Raw genomic sequence first — 14,313 nt, forward strand, 5'->3', positions numbered from 1 at the left:
AGGGGCTGGGGCATAGCCAACATGAGCCCCACACCGAAGGAGGGTGGAGGTGTTTAATGCGAACTAGGGGTCATCCAAGCGCCGCAAAAGGCCGCCATGCCCTGCACGCCCCTTTTCTCTTTTCATATGCAGACGAGGGTTGAAGCCAACTTTGACCCACTGCTTGGATGACATCACCGTATGCAAATCCATCTGCTGCAGGCCTTCCCCCAGGAATGCTTGCACTAGTTGATGCATTTGGTTTGTTGTTTGGGGGTGCTTCAGTATTAGGCAGCCTTCTGCCCTCCCATGTTCATCTGAAAATATGTGTTCTCCCTGCAGTTGTTGTCCCCAGATGAGAGTTCCCTTGTGCTGCCTCAGTTGAATCTCCTTTACTTGACAGAGATGTGCCTGAGCAGCGGCCCTCCCCAGCCCTATCCCAAATCATACTTATTTTGCATAGGAGATACCATGGTCATGAAGATTGTTCTCCCACGGTGAGGTTCATTCATTGCATTCTGGGTATGCTGACCCCTGTGATTTCCCCAAATGTGGGAAACTCGACTGCTTTATTTGTGGTAGTGGGGGACTGTGTTTGTGCTTTCCTCTGGTCAGCTCTGGTAAAAGTCAGATTTCTTTGTCTCAGATCTTCCTTTAGCCTTGTTCTTCTTTCGAGAGTTCCCTTGTGCTGCCTCAGTTGGATCTCCTTCACTTGACAGGGGGGTACCCGAGCAGCGACCCTCCCCAGCTCTAGCCCAACTTCTACTTACCTGGCAGGTGAGATACTATGATCATGTAGGTGCTTCTCCCAGGGCAAGGCTCACCCATTGCACTCTGGGTGTGCTGCTCCTGCGATTTCCCCAAATGTGGGAAACTTGACTGCATAATTTGTGTTTCCCCTGGTCGGCTCTCGTATAATTCAGATCTCTTTGTCTCAGGTCTCTCTCCAGCCTAGTTTGCTGTCTGTTTCAACTTCTCTTTTCTTGAGCCGCTCCCTTCTATGCCCTTGCGCACTATCCTGACTTCTCCCGTCTGCTTACTTTGTGCCTTCCAATGCACAATGCAAACTACAGGTAGTGCTGCAGGGCCCACACCCTTTTACTTGCCGTTCAGAGCTGCTCTGGAGCTGTTACAGTGCCCAGCTGCTGCAATAAATCAGCTTGAATGCTTCAGGGGATGGGGCATGGCCAACATGAGCCCCACACCAAAGGAGGGTGGGGTGTTTAATGCAAACTAGGGGTCATCCAAGCACCGCAAAAGGCCGCCATGCCCTGCACGCCCCTTTTCTCTTTTCATATGCAGATGAGGGTTGAAGCCAACTTTGACCCACTGCTTGGATGACATCACCGTATGCAAATCCGTCTTCTGCAGAACTTCCCCCAGGAATGCTTGCACTAGTTGTTGCATTTGGTTTGTTGTTTGGGGGTGCTTCAGTATTAGGCAGCCTTCTGCCCTCCCATGTTCATCTGAAAATATGTGTTCTCCCTGCAGTTGTTGTCCCCAGATGAGAGTTCCCTTGTGCTGCCTCAGTTGAATCTCCTTTACTTGACAGAGATGTGCATGAGCAGCGGCCCTCCCCAGCCCTATCCCAAATCATACTTATTTTGCATAGGAGATACCATGGTCATGAAGATTACTCTCCCAGGGTGAGGTTCATTCATTGCATTCTGGGTATGCTGACCCCTGTGATTTCCCCAAATGTGGGAAACGTGACTGCTTTATTTGTTGGCAGTGGGGGACTGTGTTTGTGTTTTCCTCTGATCTCTGGTAAAAGTCAGATTTCTTTGTTTCAGATCTTCCTCTAGCCTTGTTCTTCTTTCGAGAGTTTCCTTGTGCTGCCTCAGTTGGATCTCCTTCACTTGACAGGGGGGTGCCCGAGCAGCGACCCTCCCCAGCTCTAGCCCAACTCCTACTTACCTGCCAGGTGAGATACTATGATCATGAAGGTGCTTCTCCCAGGGCAAGGCTCACCCATTGCACTCTGGGTGTGCTGCCCCTGCGATTTCCCCAAATGTGGGAAACTTGACTGCATAATTTGTGTTTCCCCTGGTCAGGTCTCGTATAATTCAGATCTCTTTGTCTCAGGTCTCTCTCCTGCATAGTTTGCTGTCTGTTTCCACTTCTCTTTTCTTGAGCCGCTCCCTTCTATGCCCTTGCGCACTATCCTGACTTCTCCTCCTTTCTGCTTACTTTGTGCCTTCCAACGCACAATGCGAACTACAGGTAGTGCTGCAGGGCCCACACCCTTTTACTTGCCTTACAGAGCAGCTCTGGAGCTGTTACAGTGCCCAGCTGCTGCAAGAAATCAGCTTGAATGCTTCAGGGGCTGGGGCATAGCCAACATGAGCCCCACACCGAAGGAGGGTGGAGGTGTTTAATGCAAACTAGGGGTCAGCCAAGTGCTGCAAAAGGCCACCATGCCCTGCACGCCCCTTTTCTCTTTTCATATGCAGACGAGGGTTGAAGCCAACTTTGACCCACTGCTTGGATGACATCACCATATGCAAATCTATCTGCTGCAGGCCTTCCCCCAGGAATGCTTGCACTAGTTGTTGCATTTGGTTTGTTGTTTGGGGGTGCTTCAGTATTAGGCAGCCTTCTGCCCTCCCATGTTCATCTGAAAATATGTGTTCTCCCTGCAGTTGTTGTCCCCAGATGAGAGTTCCCTTGTGCTGCCTCAGTTGAATCTCCTTTACTTGACAGAGATGTGCCTGAGCAGCGGCCCTCCGCAGCCATATCCCAAATCATACTTATTTTGCATAGGAGATACCATTGTTATGAAGATTGTTCTCCCAGGGTGCGGTTCATTCATTGCACTCTGGGTATGCTGAACCCTGTGATTTCCCCAAATGTGGGAAACTCGACTGCATTATTTGTGGTAGTGGTGGACTGTGTTTGTGCTTTCCTCTGGTCAGCTCTGGTAAAAGTCAGATTTCTTTGTCTCAGATCTTCCTCTAGCCTTGTTCTTCTTTCGAGAGTTCCTTTGTGCTGCCTCAGTTGGATCTCCTTCACTTGACAGGGGGGTGCCCGAGCAGCGACCCTCCCCAGCTCTAGCCCAACTCCTACTTACCTGCCAGGTGAGATACTATGATCATGAAGGTGCTTCTCCAAGGGCAAGGCTCACCCATTGCACTCTGGGTGTGCTGCTCCTGCGATTTCCCCAAATGTGGGAAACTTGACTGCATAATTTGTGTTTCCCCTGGTCAGGTCTCGTATAATTCAGATATCTTTGTCTCAGGTCTCTCTCCAGCCTAGTTTGCTGTCTGTTTCCACTTCTCTTTTCTTGAGCCGCTCCCTTCTATGCCCTTGCGCACTATCCTGACTTCTCCTTTCTGCTTACTTTGTGCCTTCCAACGCACAATGCGAACTACAGGTAGTGCTGCAGGGCCCACACCCTTTTACTTGCCTTACAGAGCAGCTCTGGAGCTGTTACAGTGCCCAGCTGCTGCAAGAAATCAGCTTGAATGCTTCAGGGGCTGGGGCATAGCCAACATGAGCCCCACACCGAAGGAGGGTGGAGGTGTTTAATGCAAACTAGGGGTCAGCCAAGTGCCGCAAAAGGCCACCATGCCCTGCACGCCCCTTTTCTCTTTTCATATGCAGACGAGGGTTGAAGCCAACTTTGACCCACTGCTTGGATGACATCACCATATGCAAATCTATCTGCTGCAGGCCTTCCCCCAGGAATGCTTGCACTAGTTGTTGCATTTGGTTTGTTGTTTGGGGGTGCTTCAGTATTAGGCAGCCTTCTGCCCTCCCATGTTCATCTGAAAATATGTGTTCTCCCTGCAGTTGTTGTCCCCAGATGAGAGTTCCCTTGTGCTGCCTCAGTTGAATCTCCTTTACTTGACAGAGATGTGCCTGAGCAGCGGCCCTCCCCAGCCCTATCCCAAATCATACTTATTTTGCATAGGAGATACCATGGTCATAAAGATTGTTCTCCCAGGGTGAGGTTCATTCATTGCATTCTGGGTATGCTGACCCCTGTGATTTCCCCAAATGTGGGAAACTCAACTGCATTATTTGTGGTAGTGGGGGACTGTGTTTGTGTTTTCCTCTGGTCAGCTCTGGTAAAAGTCAGATTTCTTTGTCTCAGATCTTCCTCTAGCCTTGTTCTTCTTTCGAGAGTTCCATTGTGCTGCCTCAGTTTGATCTCCTTCACTTGACAGGGGGGTACCCGAGCAGCGACCCTCCCCAGCTCTAGCCCAACTCCTACATACCTGCCAGGTGAGATACTATGATCATGAAGGTGCTTCTCCCAGGGCAAGACTCACCCATTGCACTCTGGGTGTGCTGCTCCTGTGATTTCCCCAAATGTGGGAAACTTGACTGCATAATTTGTGTTTCCCCTGGTCGGCTCTCGTATAATTCAGATCTCTTTGTCTCAGGTCTCTCTCCAGCCTAGTTTGCTGTCTGTTTCCACTTCTCTTTTCTTGAGCCGCTGCCTTCTATGCCCTTGTGCACTCTCCTGACTTCACCTGTCTGCTTACTTTGTGCCTTCCAACGCACAATGCAAACTACAGGTAGTGCTGTAGGGCCAACACCCTTTTACTTGCCTTACAGAGCAGCTCTGGAGCTGTTACAGTGCCCAGCTGCTGCAAGAAATCAGCTTGAATGCTTCAGGGGCTGGGGCATAGCCAACATGAGCCCCACACCGACGGAGGGTGGAGGTGTTTAATGCTAACTAAGGGTCATCCAAGCGCCGCAAAAGGCCGCCATGCCCTGCATACCCCTTTTCTCTTTTCATATGCAGATGAGGGTTCCAGCCAACTTTGGCCCACTGCTTGGATGACATCACCGTATGCAAATCCGTCTTCTGCAGACCTTTTCCCAGGAATGCTTGTACTAGTTGTTGCATTTGGTTTGTTGTTTGGGGGTGCTTCAGTATTAGGCAGCCTTCTGCTCTCCCATGTTCATCTGAAAATATGTGTTCTCCCTGCAGTTGTTGTCCCCAGATGAGAGTTCCCTTGTGCTGCCTCAGTTGAATCTCCTTTACTTGACAGAGATGTGCCTGAGCAGCGGCCCTCCCCAGCCCTATCCCAAATCATACTTATTTTGCATAGGAGATACAATTGTCATGAAGATTGTTCTCCCAGGGTGAAGTTCATTCATTGCATTCTGGGTATGCTGACCCCTGTGATTTCCCCAAATGTGGGAAACTCGACTGCATTATTTGTGGTAGTGGGGGACTGTGTTTGTGCTTTCCTCTGGTCAGCTCTGGTAAAAGTCAGATTTCTTTGTCTCAGATCTTCCTCTAGCCTTGTTCTTTTTTCGAGAGTTTCCTTGTGCTGCCTCAGTTGGATCTCGTTCACTTGACAGGGGGGTGCCCGAACAGCGACCCTCCCCAGCTCTAGCCCAACTCCTACTTACCTGCCAGGTGAGATACTATGATCAGGAAGGTGCTTCTCCCAGGGCAAGGCTCACCCAATGCACTCTGGGTGTGCTGCTCCTACGATTTCCCCAAATGTGGGACACTTGATTACATAATTTGTGTTTCCTCTGGTCGGCTCTCGTATAATTCAGATCTCTTTGTCTCAGGTCTCTCTCCAGCCTAGTTTGCTGTCTGTTTCCACTTCTCTTTTCTTGAGCCGCTCCCTTCTATGCCCTTGTGCACTATCCTGACTTCTCCCGTCTGCTTACTTTGTGCCTTCCAACGCACAATGCAAACTACAGGTAGTGCTGCAGGGCCCACACCCTTTTACTTGCTTTACAGAGCAGCTCTGGAGCTGTTACAGTGCCCAGCTGCTGCAAGATATCAGCTTGAATGCTTCAGGGGCTGGGGCATAGCCAACATGAGCCCCACACCGAAGGAAGGTGGAGGTGTTTAATGCGAACTAGGGGTCATCCAAGCGCCGCAAAAGGCCGCCATGCCCTGCACACCCCTTTTTTATTTTCATATGCAGACGAGGGTTGAAGCCAACTTTGACCCACTGCTTGGATGACATCACCATATGCAAATCCATCTGCTGCAGGCCTTCCCCCAGGAATGCTTGCACTAGTAGTTGCATTTGATTTGTTGTTTGGGGGTGCTTCAGTATTAGGCAGCCTTCTGCCCTCCCATGTTCATCTGAAAATATGTGTTCTCCCTGCAGTTGTTGTCCCCAGATGAGAGTTCCCTTGTGTTGCCTCAGTTGAATCTCCTTTACTTGACAGAGATGTGCCTGAGCAGCGGCCCTCCCCAGCCCTATCCCAAATCATACTTATTTTGCATAGGAGATACCATGGTCATGAAGATTGTTCTCCCAGGGTGAGGTTCATTCATTGCACTCTGGGTATGCTGACCCCTGTGATTTCCCCAAATGTGGGAAACTCGACTGCATTATTTGTGGTAGTGGGGGACTGCGTTTGTGCTTTCCTCTGGTCAGCTCTGGTAAAAGTCAGATTTTTTTGTCTCAGATCTTCCTCTAGCCTTGTTCTTCTTTCGAGAGTTCCCTTGTGCTGCCTCAGTTGGATCTCCTTCACTTGACAGGGGGTGCCCGAGCAGCAATCCTCCACAGCTCTAGCCCAACTCCTACTTACCTGCCAGGTGAGATACTATGATCTTCACTGTTAGGGCAATCAGGATGTGGAATTCCCTGCCAGGGAAGGTGGTAATGGCGGACTCTGTAATTGGATTTAAAAAAGGAATGGATACATTTCTGAATGAAAAAGCTATCCAAGGTTATAATACTTAAAATATCAACATGGTTAATCCGGGGGTAACATGAGTTATAGTAGCTAACTAGTCATAAAACATTATTCAGCAAGTATGTAGAATCATCACAACTTAAAACAGGTTGAACACGATGGGCAATTTGCCTCTATTCAACCTCAAAAACTATGTTACTATATGTTACTATATTACTATGTTACTGTAGTATACAGAACACCACAATGTAATGAGCAGTGATAGTGAGCACTGATGAGGATACTAGAACTGACACTGAGCAGCAAGATGCAGCACTGGACTATTAGTAATGTACTGTAGTATGCTGAGCACCACAATGCAGCACAAGACAATGAGCAGTGATACTGAGCACTGATGAGGATACTACTGAGAACTGACACTGAGCAGGAGAGACACACTACTAGTATTACTGAGCAGCAATAAGTAACCACTGATACTGAGCACTGAGATTTCCACTGAGAGAACATAGCCACGTCCTCTCCGCTCTCTCTTCAATGCACGAGTAAAAATGGCGGCAACGCGCAGCTCTTTATATGGAATCCGAATCTCGCGAGAATCCGACAGCGGGATGATGACATTTTCCCTTGTTCAGGTTTTCCGAGTCAGGCGGGAACAACCGAGCCTGCCTCGGACCAGTGTAAACCACGTGGAGTTCGTCGGGAATTCGGTTCTCGGAGAACCGAACCCGCTCCTCTCTACCTTATACCCATCAATTTTTTTATTTTCAATCTAAGCCCCTGCAGTTTTCTGTAAGCATCTGCTTCGCTATGATGATCAACAAGTCACAAGGGCAAACACTCAGGGCTTGAGGCGTAGATCTTAGGACCAGCTGCTACAAGCATGGCAGAGGTGTCACTATCACTGGTGACACCCAGAGAGGTGGCGAGGGAGATTGTAATGCAGGGCGCGCAGATAAGCAGTGCAATGGTAAAAAGGAGGCATGGTTTCATAGGTAGGGGCGTGGCCTGGTGGCCTGAATCTACATTTTGTTGCTCCGGGTGTCCCGGGGGTTGGGGGCTGCACCCGGGGACTAGTGTGTGTGCGGTGCTGGCTCCTGCACAGTGACAGGGCATGGCCACCCAGCATGACGCCTCCATTCTTGACCATGCTGTAATTGCAGTCGCACTGCAGTTCAGCGTGATCATAAAAAATGGTGTAGCCTCCTGCTGGTGCAGACTGTATGTGCGCGCAGGAAGCCGCCACCATTTTTGTGATCACAGCGGCTGAATGTGATGTCATACAGCCGCTGTGACCACGCCCCCTGTGTCTCCTCCGTTGCAGACCCCATTTTGAAGCCTTGCCCCCGCACCGCTCCATCCCTGACTTGGAAATGGAGTGTTGCTGACCCCCCTCCCCCCCCCCCCCGCCCCGATTGACAGGCAGAGGCGATCGCATTCTCTGCGGGGTGCCGCAGAAAATGCAGGCACATGCGTATGCTGTTAGCAAATTTTGCAGTTGGATCGCTTATTGTGATTGCATTCCAACCTGAATCAGGCCCTATTACCTATCACAATGCGCTGCGGGCAGTACAAAATTGGGTTAATATAGGAGTAAAACTCCCAGACCTGTGCTCCTTAACTGTACCTGGTGGCTAGTGGAGCGGCTGCCCAGTAATCAGTGTCCACGCCAGTGCGCACACGGTCCACCCCCTACGGCCACGCTCCCCTTCATCAGCGGCCTCGTGATCCGGAAGGGCGGTGTGTGTGTGACTGACCTTAGGAAGAAACTGGAGCCTCCGCTGCAGTGACCCAGCAACCAGGGCACGGGAGTATACAGCGCCGCTGGGAGTGATGAAGCTGCAGTAAAGATGTCTATTAGACCTAGCCTGCTGCAGCCCTTGTAGATTCTCATAAAACAAGTTCTTCTTTTCTTGTCAAAATTAATAGCTAAGAATAGGCTGCCTGAGGCAGGCCCCTGTTAAGTGGCCTGCTACTGAAGGCACCAACTACAAACTGAGCTCCCTGTTCATGGAAGCGGGGTTATAGAGGAGGATGCGCTGAGCATCTTGGGAACAGTCAAAAGCTTTGAGCCGGTTGGTGCCTCAGATCAAGATCCTACTCTACACCCCAATGTGAATCCTTGTGGAGTCCAGTGTACCCCACAGAAGAAATTAATGTGTCACACCCATTGGCAGCAACCTTAGAATAGCTGCTGACGGGCACAATTGAGAAAGGAAGGGGGGGGGGGACATTTGAATCCAGCACATAGATGCAATTCAAATATGTAATTTGTACCTTCCTATTTTAAAATATAATGGATGAACCTCACCCTGTGAGAACAATCTTCATGATCAAGAGATCTCATATGCAAAATAAGTATGAGTTGGGATAGGGCTGGGGAGGGTGGCTGCTCGGGCAGCCCCTCCCCCGTCAAGTTAAGGAGATTCAACTGAGGACGCACAAGGGAACTCTCGTCTGGGGACACCAACTGCAGGGAGACCACATCTGTTCAGATGAACATGGGAGGGTGGAAGGCTGCCTAATATTGAAGCACCATCAAATATCAAACCATATGCAACAACTAGTACAAGCATTCCTGGGGGAAGGTCTGCAGAAGACGGATTTGCATACGGTGATGTCATCCAAGATGTGGGCCAAAGTTGGCTGGAACCCTCATCTGCATATGAAAAGAGAAAAGGGGCATGCAGGGCATGGCGGCCTTTTGCGGTGCTTGGATGACCCCTAGTTCGCATTAAACACCCCCACCCTCCTTTGGTGTGGGGCTCATGTTGGCCATGCCCCATCCCCTGAAGCATTCAAGCTGATTTCTTGCAGCAGCTGGGCACTGTAACAGCTCCAGAGCTGTTCTGTAAGGCAAGTAAAAGGGTGTGGGCACTGCAGCACCACCTGTAGTTCGCATTGTGCGTTGGAAGGCACAAAGTAAGCAGACGGGAGGAGAAGTCAGGATAGTGCGCAAGGGCATCCTTTTCTCTTAGTCCGTAGAGGATGCTGGGGTCACATTAAGAACCATGGGGTATAGACGGGATCCGCAAGAGACATGGGCACTTTAAGACTTTCAAAGGGTGTGAACTGGCTCCTCCCTCTATGCCCCTCCTCCAGACTCCAGTTATAGGAACTGTGCCCAGGGAGACGGACATTTCGAGGAAAGGATTTATTGTTAAACTAAGGTGAGCATCTTACCAGCTCACACCTTAAGCATGCCGCAGAACGTGGCATTCAACAGAACACAAGCCAACGGCATGAACAATTGCAGCAAAAAGCTGACCAGAACCATAACATAACATGTGTATAACCACAAGTAATAACTGCAGACACAGTATGGACTGGGACGGGTGCCCAGCATCCTCTACGGACTAAGAGAAAAGGATTTACCAGTAGGTATTAAAATCCTATTTTCTCATACGACCTAGAGGATGCTGGGGTCACATTAAGAACCATGGGGTTATACCAAAGCTCTTGAACGGGTGGGAGAGTGCGTACGACTCTGCAGCACCGAATGACCCAACTTGAGGTTATCATCAGCCAAGGTATCAAACTTGTAAAACTTAGCAAAAGTGTTTACTAAATAGCTGCTCGGCAAAGTTGCAATGCCGAGACTCCCCGACCAGCTGCCCAGGATGAACCCACCTTTCTAGTAGAATGGGTCTTCACCTAATTCAGTAATGGCAATCCTGCCATGGAATGAGCATGCTGAATCTTACCACAGATCCAGCGCATAATGGTCTACATGGAAGCAGGACACCCAATCCTGTTGGGAGCATACAGGACAAACAGAGCCTCTGTTTTCCTAATCTGAACCGTTCTGGTGACATAAATTTTCAAAGTTCTGACCACAGCCAGAGACTTTGACTCAACGAAGGTGTCAGTGGCCAAAGGCACCATGTGGAAAGATGAACCACCTTCGGCAGAAATTGTTGACGTGTCCTCAATTCTGCTCTATCTTCATGAAAGATCAAATAAAGGCTCTTGTGATACTGCATGGTTTGTACTGTTTTCCATGTGCTCCCAGATCTTTCAAGCAAGTAGCATGGTCAAGAAAGTTCTGTTTGAAAATAAACAACATTTACTGTCATTGTTATAGAATTTGGGAGAAAAAACAAGAAGAAATCTGCACTGTTGACGCACTGGACAGAATGAATGAATCATAAAATATAACCTTTATTAAGTATGTATTAAAATTGGATAAATATTAATATTATTATCCCAAACTGCAGTGAAACATAAATGTTAAAATCACAGAACTAACATACATGTGCATAAGAAGAATAAAGAGATGTGAAAAAAAGGTTTAAAAAGCGTGTCCGTGTGTGATTATTTTTGAAGGCACAACCCTGGCGGGGTTGTTTATATAGATATATATGTTGCTAATAATCACTTTCTAGCGTAATGTTATTAAATAGCTGTTAGTATCTATGTCGTCAGGTACCACTGGGTCGTATCCTATATACTCCCTTCACTCAATAGGGGTTACCTCCCGGGAAGCCATCCCCATTGGCGAATTTGTGGGGGTGATTGAGTATAACCGGTAAGCTAACCTCCAATTTGTGGGGTGCTTAGGTAGATGGGGATCACTTATTTCTCTGTGTCCCCTAAGACTATATTCCTAAATTCAATACCACAGGGGGATAGCTTTCTATATCGGATAAGGAATCACTTGATAGGGAAATCTCTATGGATCATGGAAAGATCATATTTATTAATATCCAAACTAAAAAAATGATGAATAGCTTTAATTTAGCTGTTTAGATATAGTTAATTGGCGAGATATACCAACAGGTGCGGTTGCCTTAAGGAATATGGCAATTCCAATATAAATAGCAGCCCTCCTTCATATAATCAGCCAGATCTTATTAAATCTGGTCCAGATATAGCCGTTCAGATATACTTAATTGACAACATATATCAATCGGTGGGGTTGCCTTAAGGAATATAGCAATTCCAATTCTCATATAAATAGCAACCTTCCTTCATATATTCAGCCAGATCTTATTTAATCTGATCTAGGCGTAGGCAATAATGCTTTCCTTAGAGGTATAGCCACCTCAATTCTTATTAAGAAGCAAAGTGTCTGTCATAATGGTTTATCCAATTCATCTAAGAAATAATATATTCCATGTGTCAGAGATTCATTACTCTCTATTTACACTGTTAAAGAGTTAATTCTTATTATGTTACAGTGTAATGAAATTATCATATAGGGAGATGTGGCAATTCCATGTGCTATATATATAATAACCCTTAGTGGTCCAGATTCCACAATGAGGAATTTTCTTATAAACCGCTGAAACACACAGCTGTTTGACTGACTTCCAAATATATCTATCTCACTTTGTAACAGTCTTATGATAGAGAAACTGTTACATATTCGGTCACTTAGTTATCTAAAGGTAAACAGACTCAGTGTGAGGGTAATATAATATATCAAATGCGCTGTCAATAATCGTGGTAACTGGTGTAATAATGTGGTATATTGAGTATGCTAGTAAGGCATATAACTGCTCTCCAGCCTTTAAGTGTTACCAATCAATTTGTTACACTGTAAAGGATTTATGGTGTCCTGTTAGGACATGCAGCTGCTAGGCTGACTCAAAGATTTATCCATTTGTAACAATTATGTAACAGTTATATACATGTTACTGGTATTACATAGAAATAGTATGACACAGGCCAGCAGTCCCATGTGTCTAGATTCCACAATAGGAGATTTTCTTTGTCTTATAAACTGCTGGAACACACAGCTGCTAGACTGACTTCAAATATATATATTACTTTGTAACAGTCTTATAGTAAAGAGACTGTTACACACTGTCATTTAGTTATCTCAAGGTTAGCAGATTCTGTGTGAGGATAGTGTTCTGTTAGAACATGCAGCTGCTAGGCTGACTCATAGAAAATGTATCCATTTGTAACAAATGACACATACAGCATTAAATTAATATCTATAGCAGCCCATGTGACATCTCTACTCTTATCATAATTGTCTGGTTATTGCCAATCTGGACAGCAGGAGTGATATATATTCACTAGTCCCAATATCCCATCATATAAATATACCCACACTGATATACTTTCTTATCAAGAGTTATTAGTAGCTATCTGTATGCACTTTAGACATTGTAATTGCTAAGTGACATCATATCTAGTGTATTCCTTTCTTATAGCTCAGCTTCTATTCCCTATTAGTGGAGACTAACAGCTAACATCATAATCATATATTTTTGTTTTATAACATTTCACATGAGTCAAATACACGCGGACACGCCGTGCCCTACACATGTGTTTCACTGCATCTATGGCAACTTACATTAAAGCTAACAAGAAAGCACACTCGTTCTGTCTTTAAACTGATAAAAGAAACCCCAATAATATGGGGCATGCAAAAATTGAGATAAAACTCAGTTTTGCTCCTCTCCACGGAAATCTTTAATAAAAGGCGAAATATTTGTTAGTTCTGAAGAGAAACCAGAGCATGACCAAGATTCCACCTGTCGCCTGAGTGCCATGCCAGCAGTTCTCATTGAGCTCAAAGTGAGCACCCAATTTGAAAGAAAGAAAGCAGATTTCTCACCAGGCTTCCCCTAGCTATAAACATGGTTTGTACTCTTTTCCATGTGTTCCCAGATCTTTCAAGCAATTAGTATAGTCAAGAAAGTTCTGTTTGAAAAGAAACAAACATTTACTGTCATTTCTATGCAAATGAGCTTACATTAAAGCACACTCGTTCTATCTTTAAACAGATAAAATAAAACCCCAATAAGATGGGGCATGCAAAATTTGAGATAAAACTCAGTTTTGCTCCTCTCCACGGAAATCTTTAGTAAAAGGCGAAAGATTTGTTCGTTCTGAAGAGAAACCAGAGCATGACCAAGATTCCACCTGTCGCCTGAGTGCCATGCCAGCAGTCCTCATTCAGATCAAAGTGAGCGCCCAATTTGAAAGAAAGCAGATTTCTCACCTGGCTTCTCCTTGCTATAAGCATGGTTTGTACTGTATTCCATGTGCTCCCAGATCTTTCAAGCAAGTAGCATGGTCAAGAAAGTTCTGTTTGAAAAGTAACAAACATTTACTGTAATTTCTATGCAAATGAGCTTTCATTAAAGCACACTCATTCTATCTTTAAACCGATAAAAGAAAATCCAAAAAGATGGGGCATGCAAAAATTGAGGTAAAACTCAGTTTTGCTCCTCTCCACGGAAATCTTTAGTAAAAGGCGAAAGATTTGTTCGTTCTGAAGAGAAACCAGAGCATGACCAAGATTTTCATCTGAAAATATGTGTTCTCCCTGCAGTTGTTGTCCCCAGATGAGAGTTCCCTTGTGCTGCCTCAGTTGAATCTCCTTTACTTGACAGAGATGTGCCTGAGCAGCGGCCCTCCCCAGCCCTATCCCAAATCATACTTATTTTGCATAGGAGATACCATGGTCATGAAGATTGTTCTCCCAGGGTGAGGTTCATTCATTGCATTCTGGGTATGCTGACCCCTGTGATTTCCCCAAATGTGGGAAACTCGACTGCATTATTTGTGGTAGTGGGGGACTGTGTTTGTGCTTTCCTCTGGTCAGCTCTGGTAAAAGTCAGATTTCTTTGTCTCAGATCTTCCTCTAGCCTTGTTCTTCTTTCGAGAGTTCCCTTGTGCTGCCTCAGTTGGATCTCCTTCACTTGACAGGGGGTGCCCAAGCAGCAATCCTCCACAGCTCTAGCCCAACTC

The 14,313-nt window shown here is 46.6% G+C and overlaps 15 non-coding genes across 15 annotated transcripts; 12 read left to right on the forward strand and 3 right to left on the reverse strand.

The window, feature by feature from the left end:
* The first annotated feature begins 425 nt into the window (after window positions 1-425).
* LOC135024002 (U1 spliceosomal RNA) lies at window positions 426-589 on the forward strand. The gene has a single exon (XR_010220878.1). It is a non-coding gene; the product is annotated as a U1 spliceosomal RNA (small nuclear RNA).
* Window positions 590-741: 152 nt separating this feature from the next.
* Window positions 742-904, forward strand: LOC135024047 (U1 spliceosomal RNA). Its single transcript, XR_010220923.1, has one exon. It is a non-coding gene; the product is annotated as a U1 spliceosomal RNA (small nuclear RNA).
* Window positions 905-1,574: 670 nt separating this feature from the next.
* Window positions 1,575-1,739, forward strand: LOC135024129 (U1 spliceosomal RNA). Its single transcript, XR_010220990.1, has one exon. It is a non-coding gene; the product is annotated as a U1 spliceosomal RNA (small nuclear RNA).
* A 149-nt stretch (window positions 1,740-1,888) lies between these two features.
* Window positions 1,889-2,051, forward strand: LOC135024078 (U1 spliceosomal RNA). The gene has a single exon (XR_010220949.1). It is a non-coding gene; the product is annotated as a U1 spliceosomal RNA (small nuclear RNA).
* A 674-nt stretch (window positions 2,052-2,725) lies between these two features.
* Window positions 2,726-2,889, forward strand: LOC135024018 (U1 spliceosomal RNA). Its single transcript, XR_010220894.1, has one exon. It is a non-coding gene; the product is annotated as a U1 spliceosomal RNA (small nuclear RNA).
* A 152-nt stretch (window positions 2,890-3,041) lies between these two features.
* LOC135024115 (U1 spliceosomal RNA) lies at window positions 3,042-3,204 on the forward strand. Its single transcript, XR_010220982.1, has one exon. It is a non-coding gene; the product is annotated as a U1 spliceosomal RNA (small nuclear RNA).
* A 671-nt stretch (window positions 3,205-3,875) lies between these two features.
* LOC135024283 (U1 spliceosomal RNA) lies at window positions 3,876-4,039 on the forward strand. Its single transcript, XR_010221127.1, has one exon. It is a non-coding gene; the product is annotated as a U1 spliceosomal RNA (small nuclear RNA).
* A 152-nt stretch (window positions 4,040-4,191) lies between these two features.
* Window positions 4,192-4,354, forward strand: LOC135024172 (U1 spliceosomal RNA). The gene has a single exon (XR_010221025.1). It is a non-coding gene; the product is annotated as a U1 spliceosomal RNA (small nuclear RNA).
* A 671-nt stretch (window positions 4,355-5,025) lies between these two features.
* LOC135024015 (U1 spliceosomal RNA) lies at window positions 5,026-5,189 on the forward strand. The gene has a single exon (XR_010220891.1). It is a non-coding gene; the product is annotated as a U1 spliceosomal RNA (small nuclear RNA).
* A 152-nt stretch (window positions 5,190-5,341) lies between these two features.
* Window positions 5,342-5,504, forward strand: LOC135024187 (U1 spliceosomal RNA). The gene has a single exon (XR_010221036.1). It is a non-coding gene; the product is annotated as a U1 spliceosomal RNA (small nuclear RNA).
* Window positions 5,505-6,175: 671 nt separating this feature from the next.
* Window positions 6,176-6,339, forward strand: LOC135024280 (U1 spliceosomal RNA). Its single transcript, XR_010221124.1, has one exon. It is a non-coding gene; the product is annotated as a U1 spliceosomal RNA (small nuclear RNA).
* A 6,622-nt stretch (window positions 6,340-12,961) lies between these two features.
* On the reverse strand, window positions 12,962-13,077 carry LOC135024252 (U5 spliceosomal RNA). The gene has a single exon (XR_010221097.1). It is a non-coding gene; the product is annotated as a U5 spliceosomal RNA (small nuclear RNA).
* A 275-nt stretch (window positions 13,078-13,352) lies between these two features.
* Window positions 13,353-13,468, reverse strand: LOC135024210 (U5 spliceosomal RNA). Its single transcript, XR_010221056.1, has one exon. It is a non-coding gene; the product is annotated as a U5 spliceosomal RNA (small nuclear RNA).
* Window positions 13,469-13,738: 270 nt separating this feature from the next.
* Window positions 13,739-13,854, reverse strand: LOC135024231 (U5 spliceosomal RNA). The gene has a single exon (XR_010221077.1). It is a non-coding gene; the product is annotated as a U5 spliceosomal RNA (small nuclear RNA).
* A 144-nt stretch (window positions 13,855-13,998) lies between these two features.
* Window positions 13,999-14,162, forward strand: LOC135024154 (U1 spliceosomal RNA). The gene has a single exon (XR_010221012.1). It is a non-coding gene; the product is annotated as a U1 spliceosomal RNA (small nuclear RNA).
* The last annotated feature ends 151 nt before the right edge of the window (window positions 14,163-14,313 follow it).

Source organism: Pseudophryne corroboree, unplaced genomic scaffold (assembly GCF_028390025.1).
Source record: "Pseudophryne corroboree isolate aPseCor3 unplaced genomic scaffold, aPseCor3.hap2 scaffold_403, whole genome shotgun sequence".
Lineage (NCBI taxonomy): Eukaryota > Metazoa > Chordata > Amphibia > Anura > Myobatrachidae > Pseudophryne > Pseudophryne corroboree.